The following is a 26,114-nucleotide window of genomic DNA, read 5'->3' as shown; positions in this document are numbered from 1 at the left end:
ATCGGGGTTTCCAGTGGGGTGTATCAAGATTTACAGTGGGGTGTATCGGGGTTTACAGTGGGGGTTATCGGGGTTTACAGTGGGGTATATCGGTGTTTACAGTGGGGTGTATCGGTGTTTACAGTGGGGTGTATCGGGGTTTACAGTGTGGTGTATCAGGGTTTACAGTGGGGTGTATCGGGGTTTACAGTGGGGTGTATCTGGGTTTACAGTGGGGTGTATCAGGGTTTACAGTGGGGTGTATCAGGGTTTACAGTGGGGTGTATCTGGGTTTACAGTGGGGTGTATCGGGGTTTACAGTGGGGTGTATCAGGGTTTACAGTGGGGTGTTTCGGGGTTTACAGTGGGGTGTATCGGGGTTTACAGTGGGATTTATCAGTGTTTACACTGGGGTGTATCAGAGTTTACAGTGGGGTGTATCAGGGTTTACAGTGGGGTGTATCAGGGTTTACAGTGGGGCGTATCAGGGTTTACAGTGGGGTGTATCGGGATTGACAGTGGGGTGTATCAGAGTTTACAGTGGGGTGTATCGGGGTTTACAGTGGGGTGTATCAAGATTTACAGTGGGGTGTATCGGGGTTTACAGTGGGGGTTATCGGGGTTTACAGTGGGGTATATCGGTGTTTACAGTGGGGTGTATCGGTGTTTACAGTGGGGTGTATCGGGGTTTACAGTGTGGTGTATCAGGGTTTACAGTGGGGTGTATCGGGGTTTACAGTGGGGTGTATCTGGGTTTATAGTGGGGTGTATCAGGGTTTACAGTGGGGTGTATCGGGATTGACAGTGGGGTGTATCGGGGTTTACAGTGGGGTGTATCAGGGTTTACAGTGGGGTGTATCGTGGTTTACAGAGGAGTGTATCAAGGTTTACAGTGGAGTGTATCAGGGTTTACTGTGGGACGTAGTGGGATTTACAGTGGGGTATATCAGAGTTTACAGTGAGGTGTATCGGGATTTACAGTGGGGTGTATCGGGATAGACAGTGGGGTGTATCAGGGTTTACAGTGGGGTGTATCGGGATTTACAGTGGGGTGTATCGGGATTTACAGTGAGGTGTATCAGGGTTTACAGTGGGGTGTATCGGGGTTTACAGTGGGGTGTATCGGGATTGACAGTGGGGTGTATCGGGGTTTACAGTGGGGTATATCGGGGTTTGCAGTGGGGTCTATTGGGGTTTACAGTGGGGTCTATCGGGGTTTACAGTGGGGTCTATCGGGGTTTACAGTGGGGTGTATTGGGATTTACAGTGGGGTATATAGGGACTTACAGTGGGGTCTATCGGGGATTACAGTGGGGTGTGTCAGCGATTACAGTGGGGAGTATCAGGGTTACAGTGGGGTATATCGGGGTTAACAGTGGGATGTATCCGGGTTTACAGTGGGATGTATCGGGGTTTCCAGTGGGGTCTATCGGGGTTTACAGTGGGGTGTATCAGGGTTTACAGTGGGGTGTATCAGGGTCTACAGTGGGGTGTATCGGGGTTTACAGTGGGGTCTATCGGGGTTTACAGTGGGGTGTATTGGGATTTACAGTGGGGTATATAGGGACTTACAGTGGGGTCTATCGGGGATTACAGTGGTGTGTGTCAGCGATTACAGTGGGGAGTATCAGGGTTACAGTGGGGTATATCGGGGTTAACAGTGGGATGTATCCGGGTTTACAGTGGGATGTATCGGGGTTTCCAGTGGAGTCTATCGGGGTTTACAGTGGGGTGTATCAGGGTTTACAGTGGGGTGTATCGGGGTTTACAGTGGGGTGTATCAGGGTCTACAGTGGGGTGTATCGGGGTTTACAGTGGGGTGTATCGGGATTGACAGTGGGGTGTATCGGGGTTTACAGTCGGGTGTATCAGGGTTTACAGTGGGGTGTATCAGGGTTTACAGTGGGATGTATCAGGGTTTACAGTGGGGTATATCGGGGTTTACAGTGGGGTGTATCAGGGTTTACAGTGGGGTGCATCAGAGTTTACAGTGGGGTGTATCGCAGTTTACAGTGGGGTGTATCAGGATTTACAGTGGGGTGTATCGGGGTTTACAGTGGGGTGTATCGGGGTTTACAGTGGAGGGTATCAGGGTTTACAGTGGGGTGTATCGGCATTTACAGTGGGGTGTATCAGGGTTTACAGTGGGGTGTATCAGGGTTTACAGTGGAGTGTATCAGGGTTTACTGTGGGACGTAGTGGGGTTTACAGTGGGGTATATCAGAGTTTACAGTGGGGTGTATCGGAGTTTACAATGGGGTGTATCAGTGTTTACAGTGGGGTGTATCAGAGTTTACAGTGGGGTGTATCGGGGTTTACAGTGGGGTGTATCGGGGTTTACAGTGGGGTGTATCAGTGTTTACAGTGGGGTGTATCAGAGTTTACAGTGGGGTGTATCGGGGTTTACAGTGGGGTGTATCAAGATTTACAGTGGGGTGTATCGGGGTTTACAGTGGGGGTTATCGGGGTTTACAGTGGGGTATATCGGTGTTTACAGTGGGGTGTATCGGTGTTTACAGTGGGGTGTATCGGGGTTTACAGTGTGGTGTATCAGGGTTTACAGTGGGGTGTATCGGGGTTTACAGTGGGGTGTATCTGGGTTTACAGTGGGGTGTATCAGGGTTTACAGTGGGGTATATCAGGGTTTACAGTGGGGTGTATCTGGGTTTACAGTGGGGTGTATCGGGGTTTACAGTGGGGTGTATCAGGGTTTACAGTGGGGTGTTTCGGGGTTTACAGTGGGGTGTATCGGGGTTTACAGTGGGATTTATCAGTGTTTACACTGGGGTGTATCAGAGTTTACAGTGGGGTGTATCAGGGTTTACAGTGGGGTGTATCAGGGTTTACAGTGGGGCGTATCAGGGTTTACAGTGGGGTGTATCGGGATTGACAGTGGGGTGTATCTGGGTTTAACAGTGGGGTGTATCGGGGTTTACAGTGGAGGGTATCAGGGTTTACAGTGGGGTGTATCGGCGTTTACAGTGGGGTGTATCAGGGTTCACAGTGGGGTGTATCAGGGTTTACAGTGGGGTGTAACGGGATTGACAGTGGGGTGTATCGGGGTTTACAGTGGGGTGTATCAGGGTTTACAGTGGGGTGTATCAGTGTTTACAGTGGGGTGTATCGCAGTTTACAGTGGAGTGTATCAGGGTTTACAGTGGAGTGTATCAGGGTTTACTGTGGGACGTAGTGGGGTTTACAGTGGGGTATATCAGAGTTTACAGTGAGGTGTATCGGGATTTATAGTGGGGTGTATCGGGATAGACAGTGGGGTGTATCAGGGTTTACAGTGGGGTGTATCGGGATTTACAGTGGGGTGTATCGGGATTTACAGTGAGGTGTATCAGGGTTTACAGTGGGGTGTATCGGGGTTTACAGTGGGGTGTATCGGGATTGACAGTGGGGTGTATCGGGGTTTACAGTGGGGTGTATCAGGGTTTACAGTGAGGTGTATCAGGGATTACAGTAGGGTGTATCAGGGTTTACAGTAGGGTGTATCAGTGTTTACAGTGGGGTATATCGGGGTTTGCAGTGGGGTCTATCGAGGTTTACAGTGGGGTGTATCGGGGTTTACAGTGGGGTATATTAGGGTTTGCAGTGTGGTCTATCGGGGTTTACAGTGGGGTGTATCGGGGTTTACAGTGGGGTCTATCAGGGTTTACAGTGGGGTCTATCGGGGTTTACAGTGGGGTGTATTGGGATTTACAGTGGGGTATATAGGGACTTACAGTGGGGTCTATCGGGGATTACAGTGGGGTGTGTCAGCGATTACAGTGGGGAGTATCAGGGTTACAGTGGGGTATATCGGGGTTAACAGTGGGATGTATCCGGGTTTACAGTGGGATGTATCGGGGTTTCCAGTGGGGTGTATCAAGATTTACAGTGGGGTGTATCGGGGTTTACAGTGGGGGTTATCGGGGTTTACAGTGGGGTGTATCAGAGTTTACAGTGGGGTGTATCGGGATTGACAGTGGGGTGTATCAGGGTTTACAGTGGGGTGTATCGGGGTTTACAGTGGGGTGTATCGGTGTTTACAGTGGGGTGTATCAGGGTTTACAGTGAGGTGTATCGGGATTTACAGTGGGGTGTATCGGGATAGACAGTGGGGTGTATCAGGGTTTACAGTGGGGTGTATCGGGATTTACAGTGGGGTGTATCGGGATTTACAGTGAGGTGTATCAGGGCTTACAGTGGGCTGTATCGGGGTTTACAGTGGGGTGTATCGGGATTGACAGTGGGGTGTATCGGGGTTTACAGTGGGGTGTATCAGGGTTTCCAGTGAGGTGTATCAGGGATTACAGTAGGGTGTATCAGGGTTTACAGTGGGGTGTATCAGTGTTTACAGTGGGGTATATCGGGGTTTGCAGTGGGGTCTATCGGGGTTTACAGTGGGATGTATCGGGGTTTACAGTGGGGTATATCGGGGTTTGCAGTGGGGTCTATCGGGGTTTACAGTGGGGTGTATCGGGGTTTACAGTGGGGTCTATCTGGGTTTACAGTGGGGTGTATTGGGGTTTACACTGGGGTGTATTGGGATTTACAGTGGGGTATATAGGGACTTACAGTGGGGTCTATCGGGGATTACAGTGGGGTGTGTCAGCGATTACAGTGGGGAGTATCAGGGTTACAGTGGGGTATATCGGGGTTAACAGTGGGATGTATCCGGGTTTACAGTGGGATGTATCGGGGTTTCCAGTGGGGTCTATCGGGGTTTACAATGGGGTGTATCAGGGTTTACAGTGGGGTGTATCGGGGTTTACAATGGGGTGTATCAGGATTTACAGTGTGGTGTATCAGGGTCTACAGTGGGGTGTATCGGGGTTTACAGTGGAGTATATCGGGGTTTACAGTGGGGTGTATCGGGATTGACAGTGGGGTGTATCGGGGTTTACAGTCGGGTGTATCAGGGTTTACAGTGGGGTATATCGGGGTTTACAGTGGGGTGTATCAGGGTTTACAGTGGGGTGTATCAGAGTTTACAGTGGGGTGTATCGCAGTTTACAGTGGGGTGTATCAGGATTTACAGTGGGTGTATCGGGGTTTACAGTGGGGTGGATCGGGGTTTAGAGTGAGGTGTATCAGGGTTTACAGTGGAGGGTATCAGGGTTTACAGTGGGGTGTATCGGCATTTACAGTGAGGTTTATCAGGGTTTACAGTGGGGTGTATCAGGGTTTTCAGTGGAGTGTATCAGGGTTTACTGTGGGACGTAGTGGGGTTTACAGTGGGGTATATCAGAGTTTACAGTGGGGTGTATCGGGGTTTACAATGGGGTGTATCAGTGTTTACAGTGGGGTGTATCAGAGTTTACAGTGGGGTGTATCGGGGTTTACAGTGGGGTGTATCGGGGTTTACAGTGGGGTGTATCAGGATTGACAGTGGGGTGTATCAGACTTTACAGTGGGGTGTATCGGGGTTTACAGTGGGGTGTATCAGTGTTTACAGTGGGGTGTATCAGAGTTTACAGTGGGGTGTATCGGGGTTTACAGTGGGGTGTATCAAGATTTACAGTGGGGAGTATCAGGGTTTACAGTGGGGTATATCAGGGTTTACAGTGGGGTGTATCAGGGTTTACAGTGTGGTGTATCGGGGTTTACAGTGGGGGTTATCGGGGTTTACAGTGGGGTATATCGGTGTTTACAGTGGGGTGTATCGGTGTTTACAGTGGGGTGTATCGGGGTTTACAGTGTGGTGTATCAGGGTTTACAGTGGGGTGTATCGGGGTTTACAGTGGGGTGTATCTGGGTTTACAGTGGGGTGTATCAGGGTTTACAGTGGGGTGTATCAGGGTTTACAGTGGGGTGTATCTGGGTTTACAGTGGGGTGTATCGGGGTTTACAGTGGGGTGTATCAGGGTTTACAGTGGGGTGTTTCGGGGTTTACAGTGGGGTGTATCGGGGTTTACAGTGGGATTTATCAGTGTTTACACTGGGGTGTATCAGAGTTTACAGTGGGGTGTATCAGGGTTTACAGTGGGGTGTATCAGGGTTTACAGTGGGGCGTATCAGGGTTTACAGTGGGGTGTATCAGGATTGACAGTCAGGTGTATCTGGGTTTACAGTGGGGCGTATCAGGGTTTACAGTGGGGTGTATCAGGATTGACAGTCAGGTGTATCTGGGTTTACAGTGGGGTGTATCGGGGTTTACAGTGGAGGGTATCAGGGTTTACAGTGGGGTGTATCGGCGTTTACAGTGGGGTGTATCAGGGTTTACAGTGGGGTGTATCAGGGTTTACAGTGGGGTGTATCGGGATTGACAGTGGGGTGTATCGGGGTTTACAGTGGGGTGTATCAGGGTTTACAGTGGGGTGTATCAGTGTTTACAGTGGGGTGTATCGCAGTTTACAGTGGAGTGTATCAGGGTTTACAGTGGAGTGTATCAGGGTTTACTGTGGGACGTAGTGGGGTTTACAGTGTGGTATATCAGAGTTTACAGTGAGGTGTATCGGGATTTACAGTGGGGTGTATCGGGATAGACAGTGGGGTGTATCAGGGTTTACAGTGGGGTGTATCGGGATTTACAGTGGGGTGTATCGGGATTTACAGTGAGGTGTATCAGGGTTTACAGTGGGGTGTATCGGGGTTTACAGTGGGGTGTATCGGGATTGACAGTGGGGTGTATCGGGGTTTACAGTGGGGTGTATCAGGGTTTACAGTGAGGTGTATCAGGGATTACAGTAGGGTGTATCAGGGTTTACAGTGGGGTGTATCAGTGTTTCCAGTGGGGTATATCGGGGTTTGCAGTGGGGTCTATCGGGGTTTACAGTGGGGTGTATCGGGGTTTACAGTGGGGTATATTAGGGTTTGCAGTGGGGTCTATCGGGGTTTACAGTGGGGTGTATCGGGGTTTACAGTGGGGTCTATCGGGGTTTACAATGGGGTGTATCAGGATTTACAGTGTGGTGTATCAGGGTCTACAGTGGGGTGTATCGGGGTTTACAGTGGAGTATATCGGGGTTTACAGTGGGGTGTATCGGGATTGACAGTGGGGTGTATCGGGGTTTACAGTCGGGTGTATCAGGGTTTACAGTGGGGTATATCGGGGTTTACAGTGGGGTGTATCAGGGTTTACAGTGGGGTGTATCAGAGTTTACAGTGGGGTGTATCGCAGTTTACAGTGGGGTGTATCAGGATTTACAGTGGGTGTATCGGGGTTTACAGTGGGGTGGATCGGGGTTTAGAGTGAGGTGTATCAGGGTTTACAGTGGAGGGTATCAGGGTTTACAGTGGGGTGTATCGGCATTTACAGTGAGGTTTATCAGGGTTTACAGTGGGGTGTATCAGGGTTTTCAGTGGAGTGTATCAGGGTTTACTGTGGGACGTAGTGGGGTTTACAGTGGGGTATATCAGAGTTTACAGTGGGGTGTATCGGGGTTTACAATGGGGTGTATCAGTGTTTACAGTGGGGTGTATCAGAGTTTACAGTGGGGTGTATCGGGGTTTACAGTGGGGTGTATCGGGGTTTACAGTGGGGTGTATCAGGATTGACAGTGGGGTGTATCAGAGTTTACAGTGGGGTGTATCGGGGTTTACAGTGGGGTGTATCAGTGTTTACAGTGGGGTGTATCAGAGTTTACAGTGGGGTGTATCGGGGTTTACAGTGGGGTGTATCAAGATTTACAGTGGGGAGTATCAGGGTTTACAGTGGGGTATATCAGGGTTTACAGTGGGGTGTATCAGGGTTTACAGTGTGGTGTATCGGGGTTTACAGTGGGGGTTATCGGGGTTTACAGTGGGGTATATCGGTGTTTACAGTGGGGTGTATCGGGGTTTACAGTGTGGTGTATCAGGGTTTACAGTGGGGTGTATCGGGGTTTACAGTGGGGTGTATCTGGGTTTACAGTGGGGTGTATCAGGGTTTACAGTGGGGTGTATCAGGGTTTACAGTGGGGTGTATCTGGGTTTACAGTGGGGTGTATCGGGGTTTACAGTGGGGTGTATCAGGGTTTACAGTGGGGTGTTTCGGGGTTTACAGTGGGGTGTATCGGGGTTTACAGTGGGATTTATCAGTGTTTACACTGGGGTGTATCAGAGTTTACAGTGGGGTATATCAGGGTTTACAGTGGGGTGTATCAGGGTTTACAGTGGGGCGTATCAGGGTTTACAGTGGGGTGTATCAGGATTGACAGTCAGGTGTATCTGGGTTTACAGTGGGGTGTATCGGGGTTTACAGTGGAGGGTATCAGGGTTTACAGTGGGGTGTATCGGCGTTTACAGTGGGGTGTATCAGGGTTTACAGTGGGGTGTATCAGGGTTTACAGTGGGGTGTATCGGGATTGACAGTGGGGTGTATCGGGGTTTACAGTGGGGTGTATCAGGGTTTACAGTGGGGTGTATCAGTGTTTACAGTGGGGTGTATCGCAGTTTACAGTGGAGTGTATCAGGGTTTACAGTGGAGTGTATCAGGGTTTACTGTGGGACGTAGTGGGGTTTACAGTGTGGTATATCAGAGTTTACAGTGAGGTGTATCGGGATTTACAGTGGGGTGTATCGGGATAGACAGTGGGGTGTATCAGGGTTTACAGTGGGGTGTATCGGGATTTACAGTGGGGTGTATCGGGATTTACAGTGAGGTGTATCAGGGTTTACAGTGGGGTGTATCGGGGTTTACAGTGGGGTGTATCGGGATTGACAGTGGGGTGTATCGGGGTTTACAGTGGGGTGTATCAGGGTTTACAGTGAGGTGTATCAGGGATTACAGTAGGGTGTATCAGGGTTTACAGTGGGGTGTATCAGTGTTTCCAGTGGGGTATATCGGGGTTTGCAGTGGGGTCTATCGGGGTTTACAGTGGGGTGTATCGGGGTTTACAGTGGGGTATATTAGGGTTTGCAGTGGGGTCTATCGGGGTTTACAGTGGGGTGTATCGGGGTTTACAGTGGGGTCTATCGGGGTTTACAGTGGGGTGTATCGGGGTTTACAGTGGGGTGTATCAGTGTTTACAGTGGGGTGTATCAGAGTTTACAGTGGGGTGTATCGGGGTTTACAGTGGGGTGTATCAAGATTTACAGTGGGGAGTATCAGGGTTTACAGTGGGGTGTATCAGGGTTTACAGTGGGGTGTATCAGGGTTTACAGTGTGGTGTATCGGGGTTTACAGTGGGGGTTATCGGGGTTTACAGTGGGGTATATCGGTGTTTACAGTGGGGTGTATCGGTGTTTACAGTGGGGTGCATCGGGGTTTACAGTGTGGTGTATCAGGGTTTACAGTGGGGTGTATCGGGGTTTGCAGTGGGGTGTATCAGGGTTTACAGTGGGGTGTATCAGGGTTTACAGTGGGGTGTATCTGGGTTTACAGTGGGGTGTATCGGGGTTTACAGTGGGGTGTATCGGTGTTTACAGTGGGGTGTATCGGGGTTTACAGTGTGGTGTATCAGGGTTTACAGTGGGGTGTATCGGGGTTTACAGTGGGGTGTATCTGGGTTTACAGTGGGGTGTTTCAGGGTTTACAGTGGGGTGTATCAGGGTTTACAGTGGGGTGTATCTGGGTTTACAGTGGGGTGTATCGGGGTTTACAGTGGGGTGTATCGGGGTTTACAGTGGGGTGTTTCGGGGTTTACAGTGGGGTGTATCGGGGTTTACAGTGGGATTTATCAGTGTTTACACTGAGGTGTATCAGAGTTTACAGTGGGGTATATCAGGGTTTACAGTGGGGTGTATCAGGGTTTACAGTGGGGCGTATCAGGGTTTACAGTGGGGTGTATCAGGATTGACAGTGGGGTGTATCTGGGTTTACAGTGGGGTGTATCGGGGATTACAGTGGAGGGTATCAGGGTTTACAGTGGGGTGTATCGGCATTTACAGTGGGGTGTATCAGGGTTTACAGTGGGGTGTATCAGGGTTTACAGTGGGGTGTATCGGGATTGACAGTGGGGTGTATCGGGGTTTACAGTGGGGTGTATCAGGGTTTCCAGTGGGGTGTATCAGTGTTTACAGTGGGGTGTATCGTGGTTTACAGAGGAGTGTATCAGGGTTTACAGTGGAGTGTATCAGGGTTTACTGTGGGACGTAGTGGGGTTTACAGTGGGGTATATCAGAGTTTACAGTGAGGTGTATCGGGATTTACAGTGGGGTGTATCGGGATAGACAGTGGGGTGTATCAGGGTTTACAGTGGGGTGTATCGGGATTTACAGTGGGGTGTATCGGGATTGACAGTGGGGTGTATCGGGGTTTACAGTGGGGTGTATCAGGGTTTACAGTGAGGTGTATCAGGGATTACAGTAGGGTGTATCAGGGTTTACAGTGGGGTGTATCAGTGTTTACAGTGGGGTATATCGGGGTTTGCAGTGGGGTCTATCGGGTTTACAGTGGGGTGTATCGGGGTTTACAGTGGGGTATATTAGGGTTTGCTGTGGGGTCTATCGGGGTTTACAGTGGGGTGTATCGGGGTTTACAGTGGGGTCTATCGGGGTTTACAGTGGGGTGTATTGGGATTTACAGTGGGGTATATCGGGACTTACAGTGGGGTCTATCGGGGATTACAGTGGGGTGTGTCAGCGATTACAGTGGGGAGTATCAGGGTTACAGTGGGGTATATCGGGGTTAACAGTGGGATGTATCCGGGTTTACAGTGGGATGTATCGGGGTTTCCAGTGGGGTCTATCGGGGTTTACAGTGGGGTCTATCCGGGTTTACAGTGGGGTCTATCGGGGTTTACAGTGGGGTGTATTGGGATTTACAGTGGGGTATATAGGGACTTACAGTGGGGTCTATCGGGGATTACAGTGGGGTGTGTCAGCGATTACAGTGGGGAGTATCAGGGTTACAGTGGGGTATATCGGGGTTAACAGTGGGATGTATCCGGGTTTACAGTGGGATGTATCGGGGTTTACAGTGGGGTGTATCAGGGTTTACAGTGGGGTGTATCGGGGTTTACAGTGGGGTGTATCGGGGTTTACAGTGGGATGTATCGGGTTTTACAGTGGGGTGTATCAGGGATTTACAGTGGGGTGTATCAGGATTTACAGTGGGGTGTATCGGGGTTTACAGTGGAGTGTATCAGGGTTTACTGTGGGACGTAGTGGGGTTTACAGTGGGGTATATCAGAGTTTACAGTGGGGTGTATCGGGGTTTACAATGGGGTGTATCAGGGTTTACAGTGGGGTGTATCGGGGTTTACAGTGGGGAGTATCAGGATTTACAGTGGGGTGTATCAGGGTTTACAGTGGGGTGTATCGGGGTTTACAGTGGGGTGTATCGGGGTTTACAGTGGGGTGCATCAGGGTTTACAGTGGGGTGTATCAGATTTTACAGTGCGGTGTATCAGGGTTTACAGTGGGATGTATCGGGGTTTACAGTGGCGTGTATCGGGGTTTACAGTGGGGTGTACCAGTATTTACAGTGGGGTGTATCAGGGTTTACAGTGGGATGTATCGGGGTTTACAGTGGGGTGTGTCGGGGTTTACAGTGGGGTGTAACAGGGTTTACAGTGGAGTATATTGGGGTTTACAGTGGGGTGTATCAGGGTTTACAGTGGGGTGTATCAGGGTTTACAGTGGGGTGTATCGGGGTTTACAGTGAGGTGTATCGGGATTTACAGTGAGGTGTATCGGGGTTTACAGTGGGGTGTATCGGGATTGACAGTGGGGTGTATCAGGGTTTACAGTGGGGTGTATCGGGGTTTACAGTGGGGTGTATCGGTGTTTACAGTGGGGTGTATCAGGGTTTACAGTGAGGTGTATCGGGATTTACAGTGGGGTGTATCGGGATAGACAGTGGGGTGTATCAGGGTTTACAGTGGGGTGTATCGGGATTTACAGTGGGGTGTATCGGGATTTACAGTGAGGTGTATCAGGGTTTACAGTGAGGTGTATCAGGGATTACAGTAGGGTTTATCAGGGTTTACAGTGGGGTGTATCAGTGTTTACAGTGGGGTATATCGGGGTTTGCAGTGGGGTCTATCGGGGTTTACAGTGGGGTGTATCGGGGTTTACAGTGGGGTATATCGGGGTTTGCAGTGGGGTCTATTGGGGTTTACAGTGGGGTGTATCGGGGTTTACAGTGGGGTCTATCGGGGTTTACAGTGGGGTGTATTGGGATTTACAGTGGGGTATATAGGGACTTACAGTGGGGTCTATCGGGGATTACAGTGGGGTGTGTCAGCGATTACAGTGGGGAGTATCAGGGTTACAGTGGGGTATATCGGGGTTAACAGTGGGATGTATCCGGGTTTACAGTGGGATGTATCGGGGTTTCCAGTGGGGTCTATCGGGGTTTACAGTGGGGTGTATCAGGGTTTACAGTGGGGTGTATCAGGGTCTACAGTGGGGTGTATCGGGGTTTACAGTGGGGTGTATCGGGATTGACAGTGGGGTGTATCGGGGTTTACAGTCGGGTGTATCAGGGTTTACAGTGGGGTGTATCGGGGTTTAGAGTGGGATGTATCAGGGTTTACAGTGGGGTATATCGGGGTTTACAGTGGGGTGTATCAGGGTTTACAGTGGGGTGTATCAGAGTTTACAGTGGGGTGTATCGCAGTTTACAGTGGGGTGTATCAGGATTTACAGTGGGGTGTATCGGGGTTTACAGTGGGGTGTATCGGGGTTTACAGTGAGGTGTATCAGGGTTTACAGTGGAGGGTATCAGGGTTTACAGTGGGGTGGATCGGCATTTACAGTGGGGTGTATCAGGGTTTACAGTGGGGTGTATCAGGGTTTACAGTGGAGTATATCAGGGTTTACTGTGGGACGTAGTGGGGTTTACAGTGGGGTATATCAGAGTTTACAGTGGGGTGTATCGGGGTTTACAATGGGGTGTATCAGTGTTTACAGTGGGGTGTATCAGAGTTTACAGTGGGGTGTATCGGGGTTTACAGTGGGGTGTATCGGGGTTTACAGTGGGGTGTATCAGTGTTTACAGTGGGGTGTATCAGAGTTTACAGTGGGGTGTATCGGGGTTTACAGTGGGGTGTATCAAGATTTACAGTGGGGTGTATCGGGGTTTACAGTGGGGGTTATCGGGGTTTACAGTGGGGTATATCGGTGTTTACAGTGGGATGTATCGGGGTTTACAGTGTGGTGTATCAGGGTTTACAGTGGGGTGTATCGGGGTTTACAGTGGGGTGTATCGGGGTTTATAGTGGGGTGTATCAGGGTTTACAGTGGGGTGTATCGGGATTGACAGTGGGGTGTATCGGGGTTTACAGTGGGGTGTATCAGGGTTTACAGTGGGGTGTATCGTGGTTTACAGTGGAGTGTATCAGGGTTTACAGTGGAGTGTATCAGGGTTTACTGTGGGACGTAGTGGGGTTTACAGTGGGGTATATCAGAGTTTACAGTGAGGTGTATCGGGATTTACAGTGGGGTGTATCGGGATAGACAGTGGGGTGTATCAGGGTTTACAGTGGGGTGTATCGGGATTTACAGTGGGGTGTATCGGGATTTACAGTGAGGTGTATCAGGGTTTACAGTGGGGTGTATCGGGGTTTACAGTGGGGTGTATCGGGATTGTCAGTGGGGTGTATCGGGGTTTACAGTGGGGTATATCGGGGTTTGCAGTGGGGTCTATTGGGGTTTACAGTGGGGTCTATCGGGGTTTACAGTGGGGTCTATCGGGGTTTACAGTGGGGTGTATTGGGATTTACAGTGGGGTATATAGGGACTTACAGTGGGGTCTATCGGGCATTACAGTGGGGTGTGTCAGCGATTACAGTGGGGAGTATCAGGGTTACAGTGGGGTATATCGGGGTTAACAGTGGGATGTATCCGGGTTTACAGTGGGATGTATCGGGGTTTCCAGTGGGGTCTATCGGGGTTTACAGTGGGGTGTATCAGGGTTTACAGTGGGGTGTATCAGGGTCTACAGTGGGGTGTATCGGGGTTTACAGTGGGGTGTATCGGGATTGACAGTGGGGTGTATCGGGGTTTACAGTCGGGTGTATCAGGGTTTACAGTGGGGTGTATCGGGGTTTACAGTGGGATGTATCAGGGTTTACAGTGGGGTATATCGGGGTTTACAGTGGGGTGTATCAGGGTTTACAGTGGGGTGTATCGCAGTTTACAGTGGGGTGTATCAGGATTTACAGTGGGGTGTATCGGGGTTTACAGTGGTGTGTATCGGGGTTTACAGTGAGGTGTATCAGGGTTTACAGTGGAGGGTATCAGGGTTTACAGTGGGGTGTATCGGCATTTACAGTGGGGTGTATCAGGGTTTACAGTGGGGTGTATCAGGGTTTACTGTGGGACGTAGTGGGGTTTACAGTGGGGTATATCAGAGTTTACAGTGGGGTGTATCGGGGTTTACAGTGGGGTGTATCAGAGTTTACAGTGGGGTGTATCGGGGTTTACAGTGGGGTGTATCGGGGTTTACAGTGGGGTGTATCAGTGTTTACAGTGGGGTGTATCAGAGTTTACAGTGGGGTGTATCGGGGTTTACAGTGGGGTGTATCAAGATTTACAGTGGGGTGTATCGGGGTTTACAGTGGGGGTTATCGGGGTTTACAGTGGGGTATATCGGTGTTTACAGTGGGGTGTATCGGTGTTTACAGTGGGGTGTATCGGGGTTTACAGTGGGGTGTATCAGGGTTTACAGTGGGGTGTATCGGGGTTTACAGTGGGGTGTATCTGGGTTTATAGTGGGGTGTATCTGGGTTTACAGTGGGGTGTATCGGGATTGACAGTGGGGTGTATCGGGGTTTACAGTGGGGTGTATCAGGGTTTACAGTGGGGTGTATCAGGGTTTACAGTGGGGTGTATCGTGGTTTACAGTGGAGTGTATCAGGGTTTACAGTGGAGTGTATCAGGGTTTACTGTGGGACGTAGTGGGGTTTACAGTGGGGTATATCAGAGTTTACAGTGAGGTGTATCGGGATTTACAGTGGGGTGTATCGGGATAGACAGTGGGGTGTATCAGGGTTTACAGTGGGGTGTATCGGGATTTACAGTGGGGTGTATCGGGATTTACAGTGAGGTGTATCAGGGTTTACAGTGGGGTGTATCGGGGTTTACAGTGGGGTGTACCGGGATTGACAGTGGGGTGTATCGGGGTTTACAGTGGGGTGTATCAGGGTTTACAGTGAGGTGTATCAGGGATTACAGTAGGGTGTATCAGGGTTTACAGTGGGGTGTATCAGTGTTTACAGTGGGGTATATCGGGGTTTGCAGTGGGGTCTATCGGGGTTTACAGTGGGGTGTATCGGGGTTTACAGTGGGGTGTATTAGGGTTTGCAGTGGGGTCTATCGGGGTTTACAGTGGGGTGTATCGGGGTTTACAGTGGGGTCTATCGGGGTTTACAGTGGGGTGTATTGGGATTTACAGTGGGGTATATAGGGACTTACAGTGGGGTCTATCGGGGATTACAGTGGGGTGTGTCAGCGATTACAGTGGGGAGTATCAGAGTTACAGTGGGGTATATCGGGGTTAACAGTGGGATGTATCCGGGTTTACAGTGGGATGTATCGGGGTTTACAGTGGGGTCTATCGGGGTTTACAGTGGGGTGTATCAGGGTTTACAGTGGGGTGTATCGGGGTTTACAGTGGGGTGTATCGGGGTTTACAGTGGGATGTATCGGGGTTTACAGTGGGGTGTATCAGGGATTTACAGTGGGGTGTATCAGGATTTACAGTGGGGTGTATCGGGGTTTACAGTGGAGTGTATCAGGGTTTACTGTGGGACGTAGTGGGGTTTACAGTGGGGTGTATCAGATTTTACAGTGGGGTGTATCAGGGTTTACAGTGGGATGTATCGGGGTTTACAGTGGGGTGTATCGGGGTTTACAGTGGGGTGTTTCAGGGTTTACAGTGGAGTGTATCAGGGATTACAGTGGGGTGTATCAGGGTTTACAGTGGGGTGTATCAGGGTTTACAGTGGGGTGTATCGGGGTTTACAGTGAGGTGTATCGCGATTTACAGTGAGGTGTATCGGGGTTTACAGTGGGGTGTATCGGGATTGACAGTGGGGTGTATCAGGGTTTACAGTGGGGTGTATCAGGGTTTACAGTGGGGTGTATCAGGGTTTACAGTGGGGCGTATCAGGGTTTACAGTGGGATTTATCAGTGTTTACACTGGGGTGTATCAGAGTTTACAGTGGGGTGTATCAGGGTTTACAGTGGGGTGTATCAGGGTTTACAGTGGGGCGTATCAGGATTTACAGTGGGGTGTATCGGGATTGACAGTGGGGTGTATCTGGGTTTAACAGTGGGGTGTATCGGGGTTTACAGTGGAGGGTATCAGGGTTTACAGTGGGGTGTATCGGCGTTTACAGTGGGGTGTATCAGGGTTTACAGTGGGGTGTATCAGGGTTTACAGTGGGGTGTATCGGGATTGACAGTGGGGTGTATCGGGGTTTACAGTGGGGTGTATCAGGGTTTACAGTGGGGTGTATCAGTGTTTACAGTGGGGTGTATCAGGGTTTACAGTGGGGTGTATCAGGGTTTACAGTGGGGTGTATCGGGATTGACAGTGGGGTGTATCGGGGTTTACAGTGGGGTATATCAGAGATTACAGTGAGGTGTATCGGGATTTATAGTGGGGTGTATCGGGATAGACAGTGGGGTGTATCAGGGTTTACAGTGGGGTGTATCGGGGTTTACAGTGGGGTGTATCGGGATTTACAGTGAGGTGTATCAGGGTTTACAGTGGGGTGTATCGGGGTTTACAGTGGGGTGTATCAGGATTGACAGTGGGGTGTATCGGGGTTTACAGTGGGGTGTATCAGGGTTTACAGTGAGGTGTATCAGGGATTACAGTAGGGTGTATCAGGGTTTACAGTGGGGTGTATCAGTGTTTACAGTGGGGTATATCGGGGTTTGCAGTGGGGTCTATCGAGGTTTACAGTGGGGTGTATCGGGGTTTACAGTGGGGTATATTAGGGTTTGCAGTGGGGTCTATCGGGGTTTACAGTGGGGTTTATCGGGGTTTACAGTGGGGTCTATCAGGGTCTACAGTGGGGTCTATCGGGGTTTACAGTGGGGTGTATTGGGATTTACAGTGGGGTGTATCGTGGTTTACAGTGGAGTGTATCAGGGTTTACAGTGGAGTGTATCAGGGTTTACTGTGGGACGTAGTGGGGTTTACAGTGGGGTATATCAGAGTTTACAGTGAGGTGTATCGGGATTTACAGTGGGGTGTATCGGGATAGACAGTGGGGTGTATCAGGGTTTACAGTGGGGTGTATCGGGATTTACAGTGGGGTGTATCGGGATTTACAGTGAGGTGTATCAGGGTTTACAGTGGGGTGTATCGGGGTTTACAGTGGGGTGTATCGGGATTGACAGTGGGGTGTATCGGGGTTTACAGTGGGGTGTATCAGGGTTTACAGTGAGGTGTATCAGGGATTACAGTAGGGTGTATCAGGGTTTACAGTGGGGTGTATCAGTGTTTACAGTGGGGTATATCGGGGTTTGCAGTGGGGTCTATCGGGGTTTACAGTGGGGTGTATCGGGGTTTACAGTGGGGTGTATTAGGGTTTGCAGTGGGGTCTATCGGGGTTTACAGTGGGGTGTATCGGGGTTTACAGTGGGGTCTATCGGGGTTTACAGTGGGGTGTATTGGGATATACAGTGGGGTATATAGGGACTTACAGTGGGGTCTATCGGGGATTACAGTGGGGTGTGTCAGCGATTACAGTGGGGAGTATCAGAGTTACAGTGGGGTATATCGGGGTTAACAGTGGGATGTCTCCGGGTTTACAGTGGGATGTATCGGGGTTTACAGTGGGGTCTATCGGGGTTTACAGTGGGGTGTATCTGGGTTTACAGTGGGGTGTATCGGGGTTTACAGTGGGGTGTATCGGGGTTTACAGTGGGATGTATCGGGGTTTACAGTGGGGTGTATCAGGGATTTACAGTGGGGTGTATCAGGATTTACAGTGGGGTGTATCGGGGTTTACAGTGGAGTGTATCAGGGTTTACTGTGGGACGTAGTGGGGTTTACAGTGGGGTGTATCAGATTTTACAGTGGGGTGTATCAGGGTTTACAGTGGGATGTATCGGGGTTTACAGTGGGGTGTATCGGGGTTTACAGTGGGGTGTTTCAGGGTTTACAGTGGAGTGTATCAGGGATTACAGTGGGGTGTATCAGGGTTTACAGTGGGGTGTATCAGGGTTTACAGTGGGGTGTATCGGGGTTTACAGTGAGGTGTATCGCGATTTACAGTGAGGTGTATCGGGGTTTACAGTGGGGTGTATCGGGATTGACAGTGGGGTGTATCAGGGTTTACAGTGGGGTGTATCGGGGTTTACAGTGGGGTGTATCGGTGTTTACAGTGGGGTGTATCAGGGTTTACAGTGAGGTGTTTCGGGATTTACAGTGGGGTGTATCGGGATAGACAGTGGGGTGTATCAGGGTTTACAGTGGGGTGTATCGGGGTTTACAGTGGGGTGTATCAGGGTTTACAGTGGGGTGTTTCGGGGTTTACAGTGGGGTGTATCGGGGTTTACAGTGGGATTTATCAGTGTTTACACTGGGGTGTATCAGAGTTTACAGTGGGGTGTATCGGGATTGACAGTGGGGTGTATCTGGGTTTAACAGTGGGGTGTATCGGGGTTTACAGTGGAGGGTATCAGGGTTTACAGTGGGGTGTATCGGCGTTTACAGTGGGGTGTATCAGGGTTTACAGTGGGGTGTATCAGGGTTTACAGTGGGGTGTATCGGGATTGACAGTGGGGTGTATCGGGGTTTACAGTGGGGTGTATCAGGGTTTACAGTGGGGTGTATCAGTGTTTACAGTGGGGTGTATCGCAGTTTACAGTGGAGTGTATCAGGGTTTACAGTGGAGTGTATCAGGGTTTACTGTGGGACGTAGTGGGGTTTACAGTGGGGTATATCAGAGTTTACAGTGAGGTGTATCGGGATTTATAGTGGGGTGTATCGGGATAGACAGTGGGGTGTATCAGGGTTTACAGTGGGGTGTATCGGGATTTACAGTGGGGTGTATCGGGATTTACAGTGAGGTGTATCAGGGTTTACAGTGGGATTTATCAGTGTTTACAGTGGGGTGTATCAGGGTTTACAGTGGGGTGTATCAGGGTTTACAGTGGGGCGTATCAGGGTTTACAGTGGGGTGTATCGGGATTGACAGTGGGGTGTATCAGAGTTTACAGTGGGGTGTATCGGGGTTTACAGTGGGGTGTATCAAGATTTACAGTGGGGTGTATCGGGGTTTACAGTGGGGGTTATCGGGGTTTACAGTGGGGTATATCGGTGTTTACAGTGGGGTGTATCGGTGTTTACAGTGGGGTGTATCGGGGTTTACAGTGTGGTGTATCAGGGTTTATAGTGGGGTGTATCGGGGTTTACAGTGGGGTGTATCGGGGTTTACAGTGGGGTATATCGGGGTTTGCAGTGGGGTCTATTGGGGTTTACAGTGGGGTCTATCGGGGTTTACAGTGGGGTCTATCGGGGTTTACAGTGGGGTCTATCGGGGTTTACAGTGGGGTGTATTGGGATTTACAGTGGGGTATATAGGGACTTACAGTGGGGTCTATCGGGGATTACAGTGGGGTGTGTCAGCGATTACAGTGGGGAGTATCAGGGTTACAGTGGGGTATATCGGGGTTAACAGTGGGATGTATCCGGGTTTACAGTGGGATGTATCGGGGTTTCCAGTGGAGTCTATCGGGGTTTACAGTGGGGTGTATCAGGGTTTACGGTGGGGTGTATCGGGGTTTACAGTGGGGTGTATCAGGGTCTACAGTGTGGTGTATCGGGGTTTATAGTGGGGTGTATCGGGATTGACAGTGGGGTGTATCGGGGTTTACAGTCGGGTGTATCAGGGTTTACAGTGGGGTGTATCAGGGTTTACAGTGGGATGTATCGGGGTTTACAGTGGGGTATATCGGGGTTTACAGTGGGGTGTATCAGGGTTTACAGTGGGGTGCATCAGAGTTTACAGTGGGGTGTATCGGGGTTTACAGTGGGGTGTATCGGGGTTTACAGTGGAGGGTATCAGGGTTTACAGTGGGGTGTATCGCAGTTTACAGTGGGGTGTATCAGGATTTACAGTGGGGTGTATCGGGGTTTACAGTGGGGTGTATCGGGGTTTACAGTGGGGTGTATCGCAGTTTACAGTGGGGTGTATCAGGATTTACAGTGGGGTGTATCGGGGTTTACAGTGGGGTGTATCGGGGTTTACAGTGGGGTGTATCGGCATTTACAGTGGGGTGTATCAGGGTTTACAGTGGGGTGTATCAGGGTTTACAGTGGAGTGTATCAGGGTTTACTGTGGGACGTAGTGGGGTTTACAGTGGGGTATATCAGAGTTTACAGTGGGGTGTATCGGAGTTTACAATGGGGTGTATCAGTGTTTACAGTGGGGTGTATCAGAGTTTACAGTGGGGTGTATCGGGGTTTACAGTGGGGTGTATCGGGGTTTACAGTGGGGTGTATCAGTGTTTACAGTGGGGTGTATCGGGGTTTACAGTGGGGTGTATCAAGATTTACAGTGGGGTGTATCGGGGTTTACAGTGGGGTGTATCGGGGTTTACAGTGGGGTGTATCGGTGTTTACAGTGGGGTGTATCGGTGTTTACAGTGGGGTGTATCGGGGTTTACAGTGTGGTGTATCAGGGTTTACAGTGGGGTGTATCGGGGTTTACAGTGGGGTGTATCTGGGTTTACAGTGGGGTGTATCAGGGTTTACAGTGGGGTGTATCAGGGTTTACAGTGGGGTGTATCTGGATTTACAGTGGGGTGTATCGGGGTTTACAGTGGGGTGTATCAGAGTTTACAGTGGGGTGTATCGGGGTTTACAGTGGGGTGTATCAAGATTTACAGTGGGGTGTATCGGGGTTTACAGTGGGGGTTATCGGGGTTTACAGTGGGGTATATCGGTGTTTACAGTGGGGTGTATCGGTGTTTACAGTGGGGTGTATCGGGGTTTACAGTGTGGTGTATCAGGGTTTACAGTGGGGTGTATCGGGGTTTACAGTGGGGTGTATCTGGGTTTACAGTGGGGTGTATCAGGGTTTACAGTGGGGTATATCAGGGTTTACAGTGGGGTGTATCTGGATTTACAGTGGGGTGTATCGGGGTTTACAGTGGGGTGTATCAGGGTTTACAGTGGGGTGTTTCGGGGTTTACAGTGGGGTGTATCGGGGTTTACAGTGGGATTTATCAGTGTTTACACTGGGGTGTATCAGGGTTTACAGTGCGGTGTATCGGGATTGACAGTGGGGTGTATCGGGGTTTACAGTGGGGTGTATCAGGGTTTACAGTGGGGAGTATCAGTGTTTACAGTGGGGTGTATCGCAGTTTACAGTGGAGTTTATCAGGGTTTACAGTGGAGTGTATCAGGGTTTACTGTGGGACGTAGTGGGGTTTACAGTGGGGTATATCAGAGTTTACAGTGAGGTGTATCAGGGTTTACAGTGGGGTGTATCGGGATTTACAGTGGGGTGTATCGGGATTTACAGTGGGGTGTATCAGGGTTTACAGTGGGGTGTATCGGGGTTTACAGTGGGGTGTATCGGGATTGACAGTGGGGTGTATCGGGGTTTACAGTGGGGTGTATCAGGGTTTACAGTGAGGTGTATCAGGGATTACAGTAGGGTGTATCAGGGTTTACAGTGGGGTGTATCAGTGTTTACAGTGGGGTATATCGGGGTTTGCAGTGGGGTCTATCGAGGTTTACAGTGGGGTGTATCGGGGTTTACAGTGGGGTATATTAGGGTTTGCAGTGGGGTCTATCGGGGTTTACAGTGGGGTGTATCGGGGTTTACAGTGGGGTCTATCAGGGTTTACAGTGGGGTCTATCGGGGTTTACAGTGGGGTGTATTGGGATTTACAGTGGGGTATATATGGACTTACAGTGGGGTCTATCGGGGATTACAGTGGGGTGTGTCAGCGATTACAGTGGGGAGTATCAGGGTTACAGTGGGGTATATCGGGGTTAACAGTGGGATGTATCCGGGTTTACAGTGGGATGTATCGGGGTTTCCAGTGGGGTGTATCAAGATTTACAGTGGGGTGTATCGGGGTTTACAGTGGGGGTTATCGGGGTTTACAGTGGGGTATATCGGTGTTTACAGTGGGGTGTATCGGTGTTTACAGTGGGGTGTATCGGGGTTTACAGTGTGGTGTATCAGGGTTTACAGTGGGGTGTATCGGGGTTTACAGTGGGGTGTATCTGGGTTTACAGTGGGGTGTATCAGGGTTTACAGTGGGGTGTATCAGGGTTTACAGTGGGGTGTATCTGGGTTTACAGTGGGGTGTATCGGGGTTTACAGTGGGGTGTATCAGGGTTTACAGTGGGGTGTTTCGGGGTTTACAGTGGGGTGTATCGGGGTTTACAGTGGGATTTATCAGTGTTTACACTGGGGTGTATCAGAGTTTACAGTGGGGTGTATCAGGGTTTACAGTGGGGTGTATCAGGGTTTACAGTGGAGCGTATCAGGGTTTACAGTGGGGTGTATCGGGATTGACAGTGGGGTGTATCAGAGTTTACAGTGGGGTGTATCGGGGTTTACAGTGGGGTGTATCAAGATTTACAGTGGGGTGTATCGGGGTTTACAGTGGGGGTTATCGGGGTTTACAGTGGGGTATATCGGTGTTTACAGTGGGGTGTATCGGTGTTTACAGTGGGGTGTATCGGGGTTTACAGTGTGGTGTATCAGGGTTTACAGTGGGGTGTATCGGGGTTTACAGTGGGGTGTATCTGGGTTTATAGTGGGGTGTATCAGGGTTTACAGTGGGGTGTATCGGGATTGACAGTGGGGTGTATCGGGGTTTACAGTGGGGTGTATCAGGGTTTACAGTGGGGTGTATCGTGGTTTACAGAGGAGTGTATCAAGGTTTACAGTGGAGTGTATCAGGGTTTACTGTGGGACGTAGTGGGATTTACAGTGGGGTATATCAGAGTTTACAGTGAGGTGTATCGGGATTTACAGTGGGGTGTATCGGGATAGACAGTGGGGTGTATCAGGGTTTACAGTGGGGTGTATCGGGATTTACAGTGGGGTGTATCGGGATTTACAGTGAGGTGTATCAGGGTTTACAGTGGGGTGTATCGGGGTTTACAGTGGGGTGTATCGGGATTGACAGTGGGGTGTATCGGGGTTTACAGTGGGGTATATCGGGGTTTGCAGTGGGGTCTATTGGGGTTTACAGTGGGGTCTATCGGGGTTTACAGTGGGGTCTATCGGGGTTTACAGTGGGGTGTATTGGGATTTACAGTGGGGTATATAGGGACTTACAGTGGGGTCTATCGGGGATTACAGTGGGGTGTGTCAGCGATTACAGTGGGGAGTATCAGGCTTACAGTGGGGTATATCGGGGTTAACAGTGGGATGTATCCGGGTTTACAGTGGGATGTATCGGGGTTTCCAGTGGGGTCTATCGGGGTTTACAGTGGGGTGTATCAGGGTTTACAGTGGGGTGTATCAGGGTCTACAGTGGGGTGTATCGGGGTTTACAGTGGGGTCTATCGGGGTTTACAGTGGGGTGTATTGGGATTTACAGTGGGGTATATAGGGACTTACAGTGGGGTCTATCGGGGATTACAGTGGGGTGTGTCAGCGATTACAGTGGGGAGTATCAGGCTTACAGTGGGGTATATCGGGGTTAACAGTGGGATGTATCCGGGTTTACAGTGGGATGTATCGGGGTTTCCAGTGGAGTCTATCGGGGTTTACAGTGGGGTGTATCAGGGTTTACAGTGGGGTGTATCGGGGTTTACAGTGGGGTGTATCAGGGTCTACAGTGGGGTGTATCGGGGTTTACAGTGGGGTGTATCGGGATTGACAGTGGGGTGTATCGGGGTTTACAGTCGGGTGTATCAGGGTTTACAGTGGGGTGTATCAGGGTTTACAGTGGGATGTATCAGGGTTTACAGTGGGGTATATCGGGGTTTACAGTGGGGTGTATCAGGGTTTACAGTGGGGTGCATCAGAGTTTACAGTGGGGTGTATCGCAGTTTACAGTGGGGTGTATCAGGATTTACAGTGGGGTGTATCGGGGTTTACAGTGGGGTGTATCGGGGTTTACAGTGGAGGGTATCAGGGTTTACAGTGGGGTGTATCGGCATTTACAGTGGGGTGTATCAGGGTTTACAGTGGGGTGTATCAGGGTTTACAGTGGAGTGTATCAGGGTTTACTGTGGGACGTAGTGGGGTTTACAGTGGGGTATATCAGAGTTTACAGTGGGGTGTATCGGAGTTTACAATGGGGTGTATCAGTGTTTACAGTGGGGTGTATCAGAGTTTACAGTGGGGTGTATCGGGGTTTACAGTGGGGTGTATCGGGGTTTACAGTGGGGTGTATCAGTGTTTACAGTGGGGTGTATCAGAGTTTACAGTGGGGTGTATCGGGGTTTACAGTGGGGTGTATCAAGATTTACAGTGGGGTGTATCGGGGTTTACAGTGGGGGTTATCGGGGTTTACAGTGGGGTATATCGGTGTTTACAGTGGGGTGTATCGGTGTTTACAGTGGGGTGTATCGGGGTTTACAGTGTGGTGTATCAGGGTTTACAGTGGGGTGTATCGGGGTTTACAGTGGGGTGTATCTGGGTTTACAGTGGGGTGTATCAGGGTTTACAGTGGGGTATATCAGGGTTTACAGTGGGGTGTATCTGGGTTTACAGTGGGGTGTATCGGGGTTTACAGTGGGGTGTATCAGGGTTTACAGTGGGGTGTTTCGGGGTTTACAGTGGGGTGTATCGGGGTTTACAGTGGGATTTATCAGTGTTTACACTGGGGTGTATCAGAGTTTACAGTGGGGTGTATCAGGGTTTACAGTGGGGTGTATCAGGGTTTACAGTGGGGCGTATCAGGGTTTACAGTGGGGTGTATCGGGATTGACAGTGGGGTGTATCTGGGTTTAACAGTGGGGTGTATCGGGGTTTACAGTGGAGGGTATCAGGGTTTACAGTGGGGTGTATCGGCGTTTACAGTGGGGTGTATCAGGGTTTACAGTGGGGTGTATCAGGGTTTACAGTGGGGTGTATCGGGATTGACAGTGGGGTGTATCGGGGTTTACAGTGGGGTGTATCAGGGTTTACAGTGGGGTGTATCAGTGTTTACAGTGGGGTGTATCGCAGTTTACAGTGGAGTGTATCAGGGTTTACAGTGGAGTGTATCAGGGTTTACTGTGGGACGTAGTGGGGTTTACAGTGGGGTATATCAGAGTTTACAGTGAGGTGTATCGGGATTTATAGTGGGGTGTATCGGGATAGACAGTGGGGTGTATCAGGGTTTACAGTGCGGTGTATCGGGATTTACAGTGGGGTGTATCGGGATTTACAGTGAGGTGTATCAGGGTTTACAGTGGGGTGTATCGGGGTTTACAGTGGGGTGTATCGGGATTGACAGTGGGGTGTATCGGGGTTTACAGTGGGGTGTATCAGGGTTTACAGTGAGGTGTATCAGGGATTACAGTAGGGTGTATCAGGGTTTACAGTAGGGTGTATCAGTGTTTACAGTGGGGTATATCGGGGTTTGCAGTGGGGTCTATCGAGGTTTACAGTGGGGTGTATCGGGGTTTACAGTGGGGTATATTAGGGTTTGCAGTGTGGTCTATCGGGGTTTACAGTGGGGTGTATCGGGGTTTACAGTGGGGTCTATCAGGGTTTACAGTGGGGTCTATCGGGGTTTACAGTGGGGTGTATTGGGATTTACAGTGGGGTATATAGGGACTTACAGTGGGGTCTATCGGGGATTACAGTGGGGTGTGTCAGCGATTACAGTGGGGAGTATCAGGGTTACAGTGGGGTATATCGGGGTTAACAGTGGGATGTATCCGGGTTTACAGTGGGATGTATCGGGGTTTCCAGTGGGGTGTATCAAGATTTACAGTGGGGTGTATCGGGGTTTACAGTGGGGGTTATCGGGGTTTACAGTGGGGTATATCGGTGTTTACAGTGGGGTGTATCGGTGTTTACAGTGGGGTGTATCGGGGTTTACAGTGTGGTGTATCAGGGTTTACAGTGGGGTGTATCGGGGTTTACAGTGGGGTGTATCTGGGTTTACAGTGGGGTGTATCAGGGTTTACAGTGGGGTGTATCAGGGTTTACAGTGGGGTGTATCTGGGTTTACAGTGGGGTGTATCGGGGTTTACAGTGGGGTGTATCAGGGTTTACAGTGGGGTGTTTCGGGGTTTACAGTGGGGTGTATCGGGGTTTACAGTGGGATTTATCAGTGTTTACACTGGGGTGTATCAGAGTTTACAGTGGGGTGTATCAGGGTTTACAGTGGGGTGTATCAGGGTTTA

General features: G+C 50.2%; 1 protein-coding gene across 6 annotated transcripts in view; it reads right to left on the bottom strand.

The window, feature by feature from the left end:
- The window catches only part of LOC140476049 (uncharacterized), a 452,737-nt gene that overhangs the window by 263,244 nt on the left and 163,379 nt on the right, over positions 1 to 26,114 (bottom strand). The gene's annotated exons all lie outside the window — the stretch shown is intronic.

Source organism: Chiloscyllium punctatum, chromosome 4 (genome assembly GCF_047496795.1).
Source record: "Chiloscyllium punctatum isolate Juve2018m chromosome 4, sChiPun1.3, whole genome shotgun sequence".
Lineage (NCBI taxonomy): Eukaryota > Metazoa > Chordata > Chondrichthyes > Orectolobiformes > Hemiscylliidae > Chiloscyllium > Chiloscyllium punctatum.
This window is presented reverse-complemented; position numbering and strand designations above follow the sequence as displayed.